Genomic DNA, 13,147 nt, shown 5'->3' on the forward strand with positions numbered 1-13,147 from the left:
GTTGCTATGAGTCAGATCCAACTCGTCGGCAGTGAGCTTGGTTTTTATGGTTTATGTGGTGAAGGTAAATTTTTAGAGATGAAATATTAAATAAACATACACATTTCAAAACAATTGCCCTAATGTTTTAAGTCTATAACATGGAACCTTTGGATTTTTGGCTGCAAACATTTCACCAACTTTTTTAATCAGTCCCCTTTTTCTGCCACGCAAATTCAAAAGAGGTGATAAATTTCAGTGAAAAGAAAACTGGGGGTTGAAAAGCAGAGCTCTTCTGAAATATAAAAGAGCGTGCTACCAGAAAGTTCCATACACTGTTTTTGAATCCTACTATTTCCTTTTAAGAATACTGATTAAGTGTGTAGTAGACTGTATTCTTGTTTTCAATTTTGGTGGCAGAGTAATCAAAGCATTCCGCTGCTAAACAAAACGTTGTCAGTTCAAACCCACCAGTCAGGACCAACTTGGCGGCAGTGAGTTTGTTCCCCCCCCCCGCCCCCCCCACCGTTGCTACACAGGAGACAGATTAGATGAGGCAGTCTGTTTCTGTAAAGGTTTATAACCTTGGAAACCATTCCGGGCAGTTCTACTCTGTCCTATAGGGTCTCTAGGAGTCAGAATCAACTTGATGGCAGTGGGTTTAGTCTTGGTTTCCCTATGAAAGGATACACAAACTTGTCATTCAAAATATGACATTCAGTACAGCTTCATAAAAGGATATTTCCCACCCTAATGACTTCAAGTTTGGCCTGATGAGTTATGAGACCAAAGACAGGGGAACAGTATGACATAGACTATATCCAGCAGAAGCTCTTTTCCTTTCATCAAGAGAATCGCTTGTTCCAAAAAGGGGCAGTCTGTCAGCCTGGGCTCTGGGACAAAAAAGGCACCAAAGCAGAGCTGACCCTTAATTGTCATATAACATGAATGTAATATAAATTACATGTAATTGGAAATCACTGAGATTTATAAACTATAATCCTAATATTTAGCTCACTTTGTCATTTTATCTATAAGTAGACAAACTTGACAGATGTCATAAACAATCCTTAGGTGATGATGATTTCCCAATTCAGTATGAAGTAAGTATATAAGGACTCATCCCCAGGTTTGGCAGAACAGAACAATTTTATGTAAAGCTATCTATCCTATGTTCTATATCAGCAATTAATGCAGTGATGAGTGAGGAAAGGACTCAATAGACCAGAAAGCACCCAAATCTGCAGTCTACAGGAACACAAAACATGATGCAGGTTCACTGTACCTAGACCACATGGGATCATTCTAAGTCCAGAAACTTGGGAGCAAGCATATAGGTATGAATCAAAGGAGAGACAGGAGGTGAAGGTATCCATCTGAAATAGTAGAAAGACCCCAGCTCGGTAATGACACAAAACAATTGTTAGAAATTATAATGTTGGGGTAATCAAAAGTTGTTTGAGTAATCCTTGAATTCACCTAAAGGAAACACTTTAATAATATAATTACTTTACCAATTTGCAAAGTCTGTGTTTTACTTGCCTTTTGATTTCAATTAAAAACATATAATTAAAAAATAAGATTTCTGAACACCAGCCATGCCTATGGCTCATTATATTTGCACTGAGGAGGATTATGAAGTCATAAGAAAGAATCCTTGCTCTCAGTGGAAGAAAGCTATGAGACTATCTTCTATATGTGCCTGCTGAAATTATTAAATAAACCCAGGCCCAGGACATACAAAAAAGATGCCAGTTTTTCCTGGGGGGGTGGGGGGGGGGAAGAGATAGAAATAGAAAAAGTGACTCATGTAAATGCTTTAAATATCTCTAAGCAACATTATCATTATGAATCCTGTTGGGGTAAAATTGCTTATTAAGATATTTAGTAGCCATGAGATGAAAAGGAAGAATTACTTTTTTTTTTTTTTTTTTTGAGGACTTACTATGTGCCAGGCTATTTACACCTGCACCCCCATTTAATTCTTATAATAAATCAATGGCATAGGCATTATTACCTCCATTTATAGATGAAGAAACTGAGGCTCAGAGAGATTAAGTAAGTTGCCAGCTAGCACAGCTAGTTAAAAAGCACAGTGAGTATCTGAACTCAATACATCTGGCTCCCAACCTCTTGCCCTTCACATTATCAAATGATGCCTTTCTAGATTTGTGTCAGCCAAGGAGATTTCTTTTTTTCCAATCTAACTTAATATTTCATTTGTTTTATTCTCAAATACTTTTAAGGAAGAAAAAGCTCCTTTCATCATCTGTTTCAATATGTCACATTCCCTTAACCATCAGTCTATTAATTTTATTTAACAGATTATTTCCTGATATAAATTAAAAATGAAGCATATTTACTCTTCATGTGTCATCAAATCAGTAATCTTTTATTCTTTAATTTTATATATTGTTTTTATTTTACATCTGAAAATAGTAGATGTAACCATGTCAGAATAGGTTGCCTGTTTTCTTTGAATTTTCAGATTTTGGAGTTCATTTAAAATACACTAATAATAGGAAAAATGTCTGTCAAAGAAATAATGTGATACCACTGCATTTTTTCTAAACTTTTTAATTGTGATCTGGGTGAAGGTTTACAGAGCAAATTTGTTTTCCATTGACTAGTTCATACACATTTTGTTTCACAACATTAATAGAAATCCTGAGGGGAAGGAATAATGCCAGCAAGGTAAAAGATAAGTAATGATTTGGGTGAAGGGAAAGGCAATATACCAAACCAGCATTGTTTCTGGAATCAGAGTCACACAGTTAGAAGGGATAGTCTGCCATTAGGTAGAATCTAGGAAGAAACTGCAAGATGATGTACATGAAAAAATCACCTTACATCCAATTTCAGATTACCTTCATAAAGTAGTTTTACTAATATCACTGCTGCACTGTCATTATTGTTATTAAAAATTACAATCACCTATTGTGGTAGATTTAACCAGCTGTGGCGAACAGTTGTTACCATTTTCTTCAGCCATAAAACTTGTCAAACTAGTGGTTTTATGGGTACACAAATAATTAAGAGAAAACATGTAGACTGTGTAATTTTATACATTTTAAATAGTGACAGAAAAGCAATACCTCAAATGACAATCTATCATCCATCTGTTAGTTTGTCATACTGTGGTGGCTTACATGTTGCTATGATGTTGGAAGCTATGCCACGGGTATTTCAAATACCAGCAGGGTCATCCATGGTGGAGTAGGTTTCAGCAGAGCTACTAGACTGAGACAAACTAGGAAGAAAGGTTTGCAATCCACTTCTAAAAATTAACCAATGAAAATTCTATGGATCACATCAGCATATTGCCCAATATCGTGATGGAAGGTAAGCCCCCTAGACTGGAAGGCTCTCTAAATAGACAGTGGTTGCAACCAATGAGCATACCAATTATTGAAACAATGGTACAGGGCTGGACAACATTTCATTCTATTGTACATGGAGTCACCCTTAGTCAGAGCCAGCTCCATGGCAACTAAAAACAATCTATCAATGAACTACAGACAACCCATGCATAGTAAAGCCTTTTTAAATAGAATCCCACCATTCTAAAATACACAGTAACTTGGACACAGTATATCATTCATTCTGACTTAAAAAGTTCCAAGTAGACAGATATGTTAAGGTTTGTTATGTTGTTGTTATGTGCCCTGAAGTCGGCCCTGACTCAGAGTGACCCCTCCTTGGGTTTCTGAGGCAGTATCACTACGGAAGTAGGATTGCCCAACCTTCCTTCCGAGGAGTGGCTGGTGGGTTTGAACCGCCAGCCTTCTGGTTAGCAGTCAAGTGCTTTAGCCACTATGCTACCAGAGCTCCTTATAACTCCTTTCCACTTTCTACCCCATTCAATCTTTCACACCTACTGCCAACACCAAAACCCACTTCAATGTTCTCATCTTATATGAGAGCTCTAAAGCATTTGACCATGGACCACACCTGCCTCCTCTTTTGCCAACAGCCTTTTCCCTCGGCCCCTGTGATCCCACTCAGTTCTTCATGATATCCTATTTCTCTGACCACTTCCCTTCAGTGTCCTTCGTGTGCTACTTTCCCTCCCACTGTACCTCAGTGTCTCCAGCCTACCTTCTCCTCACTCTTCCTGGACAATCTTGCCCAGTATCTTGGGTTTAACTAGCATTCACATGCTAATAGGGCCCGTATCTTTATTTCTTGCCTAAACTTTAGTATCATACAGCAAACTCTCTGCAGGTAATTCTACCTGGTGCCCACAGGCATTTCAAGTGCAACATGTCAGCAGAAATAGAAAAAACATATGTCCAATTATCTTCCGTATGTAGTATCTTTTTCTTTCTCATATAAAATCAAACTGCTTAATATTTGGCCATGGTATGCCAGTTGACTCTCAGCTGTGTCTAGGATGAAGCCTTACATTGCCTGGGCTCAGACCTAATACTTCGTCTTTCCCTCCTCAACTTGCTCATCCCTCCTATATTCTCTAATTCATAACACAAGCTGCAAGCCTAAAAGCATCTTTAGCCCCTACTTCTTCCTCATTCTCTCACATCATCAACCAGCAAACTCCCAACTTGATCCCCTAAACACCTCTCTAATCCATTTTCTCCTTTCCATCTCCACAGGCCTGGTCTAGGCAGCCAACACTTCTTGCCTGACCTCCTGATCCTCTAGGAGCCACAAGACTCATCCATGTAAAATGTCTTCTAGAAACAATAATAAAATGCAAATGTGGTCATCTTACTCCTCTGATCAAAGCCTTCAATAGCTGGTCATCATCCACTGGAAAATGTCCAAGTTCCTCTGAATGCCACACAAGGCCCTCTAAGGCTTGGTCCCTGTTTTACTCCTTAATATCCTCTCTGGTTGCTTCCTACTTTGAAGGCTACTGACCTGCACCCTAACTACACTAGTCATGGGTATTGTTTGCAGCATGCTGTTTCTCACCTCTTTGCCTTCCTTATACTATTGCACCTACTACATCCTCCCTGCTCCCAATTTACCAGTTGCTGACTCATGGCAACCCCATGTGTGTCTGAGTAGAACTATGCTCTATATGCTTTTCAATGGATGATTTTCTGGAAATAGATTGCCAGGCCTTTCTTCCTAGGCACCGATGAATGGACTTGAACCTCCAACCTTTCAGTTAGCAGCCAAGCACGTTAAACATTTGTACCACACTGCACCTCCTAACCTGGTTAACTCTTAACATCCTTTAAGATTCAAATCAATCACCACTTCCTACAGGAAATCGTCCCTAAAACACCATGCTGAGTAGTCCATAGCATTTATGTAGTCCACAGCATTCCCTATTCCCTATTCAAGTGCACAAGTACTCTATTGAGATTCTTAATCACATGACTCTGTTCCAGACCAAAGTATAAATGGATCAAAGACTACATTGTCTCAATAAATGGCTGTCCATATGAACCCAGAAAACTATAAACATGAAGGACTGATGTTACCAAGAGCAGCTTAAAAGATTCATACTGTGTTACTTTATTATATATATAAAATGCTTCAGGATTCTAGAATATTACTTTCATCTTACTGAAGAATAAAGAATAGAAATTATATAATAATTTACATAAGTAATTATTCACCTAGACATTAGAAACTAAAATGTCATACTTCCTTTCAGACTGTAAGTATTTAAGTTCCATACTCAGAACTTGTTAGCTCAGCCTTGAAGTTTCAATTCAAGTTGGAGGAGGAGGAGTGGCTCGGAAGAAGGTAAAATTTACCACCTTTCCCACAAATATTTTTTTCAGATATTCTGTTCATACTAAAAGATTAAACTCTATTTATTAAGAAATGAAGAAAAGTCACCTAAAAGCTTTAGTTTTTCAGAAGCCATTCTGGGGAAGTTATTATTTTTAATGAAAGAAACACATGGTAGCAAGTGAGCTGCCTTTTCCTGCACATGGATGTGATTCTGACAGAGGACTCAGCAGGCTCTGCAGGTAACATCCGCCCTGGGCTCCAAAATACCCCACAGCAGCAGATGATCAGTGGCGCTCTGGCGTGGACTTTATCTGCATCACCCTGACCTGAGCTCAGACAATACAGGCCAGACCAAAGAGTTCATCCCAGATAGTGACACAGCTAGAGTCAACTGGTATACCATGGTCAAATACTAAACACTCTGAGTTTACATTGGAGGGAAGGATATTACATATAGATATTAATTGGAAGTACGGTTTCCCATTTCTGCTGATGCTGCAACCTATTTTCCTCAGGATAACTGACAGTTCATATAATTTTGCTCTCTTTATAAAGCTAAACCCTACCACCAAGTGAATCCTCATTTCCACCAGCACTATAGAACAGAACAGGGGCTGGGTAAGACATTTCAGAAAGCAGAAGGACCGAAACATTAGGGATCCTGGCGGAACTGGGAAAGCCTGGTAAACCACTCACTGGCAATGAGTTGGATCCAACCCATAGCTGGGTTTCTGAGGCAGTATCACTACAGAAGCAGATTGCCCAATCTTCGTTCCGAGGAGTGGCTGGTGGGTTTGAACCGCCAGCCTTCTGATTAGCAGTCACATGCCTTAGGCACTTGTCCTATTCCAAAAACTCTAAGCTTCTATTTCAGAAAACTACAAAGTTCTCGGCCAGGGAAGATACCTGCCTCTCAGCCTGAGGTAAAGTCCTCAAGCTCAAACAGCAATTTCCACCTCAGCAGTTCCAAGAAATGACACCAATGAGCACCCAGCTATGATCCACTTCTGATACAAAAGGGAGCAAGCAAGGCCATGTTGACTGCCCAGCTTCTCAGCCAAGGCAGATGCTCCAGGTCAGAAACCTGAGTAACGTAACCAAGCTCAGAATTTAGCTGACTATCTTCAGTTGCTTTTTGACTCTTAACTCTTGGGAGCTGCTTCTTAGCACCCAATATTGTAAAATATGAGTCTGAGAGAGTCTTTTTTTCTTTTTATCAAGAGTTGTCTAAATTACCTAACTTGCTATCTGCACCATACATTGTTGTTATTATTGTTATTTGCCATCGAGTCGGACCCGACACATTTGATAGCCAATAAATCGTATTTTCTCCAATGTGAATGAAAAGTCATTCACTAGATGGCACTAGTACAAATTGAAGCAATAAACAAAACTTTATTTACCTTACTATTGGCCTGATCTATCTCCATACCCAAAGACAATGGTCTCCCTTTCCCCTTCCCTCCAATCTGAAGGAAAATTTAAATTAGTGGAAAATAATGTTGCATATTACATAAGAAATGGTTAAATACAGTTATACATCTACTAAATACAATGCCAACCACTTGGATTAAAATTGGAGATCCTGTATAGAGTGGGAGAAAAATGTGAAACAAAACTCAAAATCATAAAAAAAAGAAAAGAAAGACAGACAGACCAGGCTTACTTGTCTGATAGAGACTGGTGAAACTCCTAGTCACCCTTCAGGTGTGAAACTGAACTCACTCCCAAGGCTCAACTCTCTGTCAAACAAAAGCCAGGCGTATAAGCTTAACACCTACACCAGGGAGATGCACTCCTTAGACCAATCAACCACAGGAGATCAGAAGGGCAGCTTTTGCACAGGGAGAAAGGTCAGGAGGCAGGAATGCATAGGCAAGAAGGACACACAGCAAGGGTAAGCACAGGGCAGAAGTGTGAGGTGAGATGTTACACCGTGGAGAATGTAACCAGTGTCACAAAACAAAATGTATATGAACTGTTGAATGTAAAAGGAATCTGCTTTGTAAAACTCCACCCAAATCACAAAACAAAAGTTAAATAAATACAGTTAGTCAGATAACATAATGGATCATAATGTGTAAGGCAGTATCATGGCCACTAAGCATACATAAGAAATGTTGTTGCTATCCAGTCTATTCCAACTCATGGCATGTGCACATATTAGAACTGCACCATGGGGTGTTCCAGGCTGTGACATTTCAGAAACAGACTGCCAGGCCCCTCTTCTGAGGTGGCTCTGGGTGGGTTGGAATTGCCAACATTTCAGCTACTAGTTGAGCACTTAACCATTTGTGCGACCTGGGGAGTAAACGTTAATGCAAGCACTACTTCTGACATTTCACTTGTGCCCCAAAGCTGTCAGATTTAAACCTACTACTATTCCTACAAACTCTGCTCTTCTCTTCTCCGTATCTAAAAGAGTCACATAATTTTTTAAAACTTACCCTATCTGGCTTTCTCTTATCAGCAACAAGCTTCTACGCCTATCTCTCCCCTATCAGTTGATGTAGTTCAGAGAATAGAAATCAGCAGTTTGTGTGTATGCAAACCCTCATTAAGAAGATAAATAAACTTCCCACCAATCTCACAATACATTCAAAGTGAACTGTGCTACATTCAGACAGTACTAGCTACACGCATTTTTCTAATGAAATAAGATTAGAAATTAAACACTAAAACTGCACCTCTAACTTTGACAACTTCATGTACTCACAGTATTCTGGGATATAGTTGAGGGAGAGAGTGGCTAGAAGGGCTGGGATAAAAGGTTCCCAACGGAATTGTCTGAGACTTACATTAACTCTACCTTGGAGTCTGAGTTGTGATTTCTTCTAGTACAGAAGGAAAGTTGAAGTTTGCAGCTTTGTCCACAGGGTAGTACAGTAATTCTGCAAATGGCAGCCCCCACCTCTAACTAACTAACCCCTTGTCATCAAGTGGATTCTGACTCATAGCGACCTACGGGACAGAGTAGAACTGCCCCATAGAGTTTCCAGGTCTATAAATCATTACAGAAGCAGACTTCCTCATCTTTCTCCCAAAAAGTGGCTGGTGTGTTTGAACCAGCCACTTGGAACCAATTCACTCCCATTCACGCCTCTGCTAAGAAGCTGCATATCCACCCCAGATGTACTGCATCAGAATCTACATTCTAACAAGATCCCCAGGTGATTCTTTTAGATCTTGTTAAAATGTAGATTCTGATGCAGTATATCTGGGGTGGATATGCAAATTCTCAGCAGGGGCTGAAACAGGAATGAACCAGTTCTGAGACTTCATTTGAACTCAAACCTTTTTGGATAGCAGCTGAAAGCTAAAGCACCATGCCATCCGCCCTCCACCCCTACCCCATCTCCTTCTAAAGAGAGTAATACCATGGCTGGGAGAGAATGGGGTCTTTTGCAGCTCGGCACCTACAGGAGATATTTTGATAATCTCAAATCCACAAGTATTTGTAAACCTATCCAGTTACTCCCAGCAGTCTCTCCTGAAGTAGCAGAAGAAACAGCAGAAGGACCCAGCCTTTGAAGGGCTAACAAGAATTGAAAAGCTGTAAAAACTGATTAGCCTATTTATTACAAAATTTGTTTACTTAGTTTTTATGTTTATTTCCCACTATATCCCTGCTAGGATACAATTAACCACCCCCTCACTCACCAGAATCATATTTGAAAGACTGGCAAAAAATAAAATAAATGCTGCATCTAAATGCACACTTCCAGAATTATGGAACTTGAATGTTGTTATACAAAGCTTCCCCAAAATAAACAGAAGAAAATACAGTATTTTGACAGAGCTTCTTTTCAAAGAAATTGTTATCCTTTTAGCCCTTGCTATTCAAAGTGTGGCCTATGGATGAGCGGCAGTATTACCTGGGAGCTGGATAGAAAAGCAGGCTTGTGGCCCCACCCTGGACCTATTAAACCTACATTTTAACAAGTTCCCCAGGTGATTTGGATGAGCACACAAGTTTGAGAAGCATTGGCCTGGGTGACAGTTAAGTATGCTGACCTATGTTTTCAAAACAATTTCCTAAGTGCTTTTCCTCCTTTGGATACATCTTATATAAAACAAATACATTTGAAATTTGAAAACCAAAACAGATTATTTCCCAGAACTGGTGTTGATCTACTACAGTAAAGTCTTCTTCTATCAAAACTGCCTGGTAACTCATTAACATGGCAGTGAACATTGACAGAAAATTTGTTCTGTCACTTCATAACTCAGCTAAACAGCACAGGTATGACAAGAAAAATTTAACTAAGACTAACAGACTCACATTACAGCCCTCTAGAGGATTTTTGAAAACTAATTTCCTGTCCATAAATAAGGAAACAAAATCATTTTCAGTATCAAGTTATACAAGTATCAAGTTAAACACATAACTGTAAACTGAGTCGCTGTGCTAGAGTGGTCTCCACATTACAGTCACTTTTGTTTACCTCCACTAACAATGAGCCTCCTGGGGAGAAATTATGTGAAGAAGTTTAAGTACCCTCTATTCCTTTCTCCACATGTGAGTGGAGAAATTGCAGAGGGGAAAATACACAAGTGGATACAATTAATGACTTCTGCACTCTTTTGACTCCTGCGCTCCTCTAATGGGAATGATTACGGATGGAACTGTGGAGTTGAAAGCAATCTCAGAAATAAGCAATTGCTGCCGGTCCAGCAATCTCCTTCTACAATGGACAGTACCTGCGGGGGTCCACAGCCTTCCACACAACAAACTAAACCAGTTACCATCAGATCGATTTTGATTGATGGTGACCCCATGTGTATCAGAGCACAGCTGAACCTGCACTCCACAGTGTTTTCATTGGTGGTGATCTTTCAGAAGCAGAGCACCAGGTCTTTTTTGTGAGGTGCCTGAGTAAACTCGATATGCCAACCTTTTGGTTTATAGCCCAGGACTTAACTCTTTGTTCTACCCAAGGACCCCTCTACAGCTTTCTATTATTATTGTTAGGCGCCACTGATGTTCAACTCATAGCAACCCCATGTAACACAATAGAACTCTAGGCTGTCATGTTTACTTGAGAAGATCACCAGGTCTTTCTCCCTTGGAGCAGGCTGGGTGAGTTCAAACTGCCAACCTTTCATAGCAGCCAAGCGCTTAAGTGTTGAGCTATCATAAGTCCTTACAGCCTTCTCCAAAACCAAACTCACTGCCATTCCCTGTATTCTGACTCACAGCCTTCTGTTGTTGTTGCTGTTAAGTGCTGTCAAGTCGGACCCAACACATAGCTACCCCTCCTTGGGTTTCTGAGGCGGTATCACTACGGAAGCAGATTGCCCAACCTTCCTTCTGAGGAGTGTCTGGTGGGTTTGAACCTCCAGCCTTCTGGTTAGCAGTCAAATGCCTTAGGCACTATGCTTCCAGAGACTTCTACAGACAGGTAAATGAGGAAGCACACGTCACATCACTGTTAGATACACTGACAACACTAACTGCCCTTCTACCTATGAGTCACCCACAACTCTACCCCCTTTTCAGTGAAAATCCTTCACACACCTGAGGGCCACTGTCATGTCCCCAGATGCTAAGTGTCAACTGACTAAATCCATTTGGTTTCTTGGTGGTTGTGGTTTCATTTTACCTTGGTATAACTGTGTATTTTTGTTTCTCTTGAAACTAAATTATGATTAGCCTGGCGTAATTTAAAGAGATCCACAGCACCAAATGAAGTCATTTGATGTAATGGCTGGTAATGCAATACATTCTCAGTGAAACATCAAAGATTATGTAATGGTTAATATATCTACATATGTCAGTAATACAACCATAAGAGTGTGTTTGTCCACTAGACTATAATGTGCAATGAAGAAAAACTGTCAAGCTCTAATTAAGGATTTCCCTAGTCCCCATTGCCACAGACAAAGCTCTACACTGGACAGATCACTAATCTGACCCAATGTGGCCTTTCTGTATCCTTCCTTGTTTATGAGGAGACGTTTTTTTTGTTTGTTTGTTTGTTTGTTTGTTTGTTTATTAGGATTTGGGTGAAGATTTACAGAGTAAATTCACTTTTCATACAGCAGTTCACATATACTTTGTCTCATGCCATTGACCAAAATTTACAATGCAGCAGCTCCCCTCCCACTTCCTCCCATAGTTACCTTCTCCCAGTGTCCATCCTTTCATACTCTTCTGCACCCTGAGCTATCTCTCTGTGCATAAGCAGCCCTTCCTTCTTATGAGGAGACGTTTTTAAGGAACCAAAGGGTATATAAAAGAACTACATTTGGCATCCGCAGAGCTATTGACACTTTTATTACTTAACATCACAACCTTATGAAACAGGCCAATATAAGCGCTGTCATTTTATAAGTGATTAAACCAACACTAAGAATGGGAAATGTGAAAAACTGTGAGCTTCCCAGGACCAAACAGAAATCAAGATTGGAGCGGGGCTTCACATCTGTTCAATATGGTATGACCCCTGCTGAGAATTTGCATTTCGACCCCAGATATACTGAATCAGAATTCTACATTTTAATAAACAAATTCTATATTTAATAAGAATCACCTGGGGATCTTATTAAAACACAAATTCTAATTCAGTATATCTGAGGAGGAAATGCAAATTCTCAGCAGGGGTTTGAAACAGAATGAACCGGTTAGAAGCCCTGGGTTGGAGCCAGTTGAATTCAAAAACCTCAATTAGATTCCCAGGTAAAAGTGAACTGCCATCTTGAAAATAAATTTTATGGATTTCACTGTGAAATAAAAGAAGGAAACATTATGCTACCATTAAATGATATTAAAATCATCTATTACAGTCTTGGTTTTGCCGCCATGGTTTTATTGCCAAATAAAGGAAATTTAAACAGACAAATTTATTCCAGGTAAAAATTCCATTTATACATAAAAACAATCTTGCCTTCCATTCTGAGAGATTTTTTTTTTTCCCCTGATTGGGCTTAATTTAACTGTTATTTGCACCCATATTATGCCTCCTTCAAGTTGCTAAATCTAAAGTGTCATTGATCAGACCCATCCTGGTTCACAGGGACATACTCCCAAAATAGATTCTTAGTATTTTATAACCCTCCTACATTTTCCCAAAAGAATCTGCAACACAGGAAGGACTCATTTCCCCACACAAAATACTCATCATAGTCAAATAATTTGGTTAAAAGCTATCAGCACATACAACCAACCCTGTGTCTTCCAGGTAGCCTTTTGCCCCTACCCTAGCTTAAGTCCTCAACTTCTCTGTTCTCAACTAACCAGTCTCCCCACTGACTTTCTCCAGAACATTCCACACACTGCTTCAGGTTGATACTCCTCATGAGTGGAGTTCATCACACAGCTCCCTGCCCTCAGCCCTGATTCCATTAACACCTTTGCCTACTCCCGCTGGCCACTGGCCACTCCCTCTTCACTGCAGCTCACAGTCCCTAGCCTTGGAAAGCCCTCTTCTCTGAAATGTGTTCATTCCTGCACCTC

This window comes from Orycteropus afer, unplaced genomic scaffold (genome assembly GCF_000298275.1).
Source record: "Orycteropus afer afer isolate SDZICR_OR568_19922 unplaced genomic scaffold, OryAfe1.0 scaffold00017, whole genome shotgun sequence".
NCBI lineage: Eukaryota > Metazoa > Chordata > Mammalia > Tubulidentata > Orycteropodidae > Orycteropus > Orycteropus afer.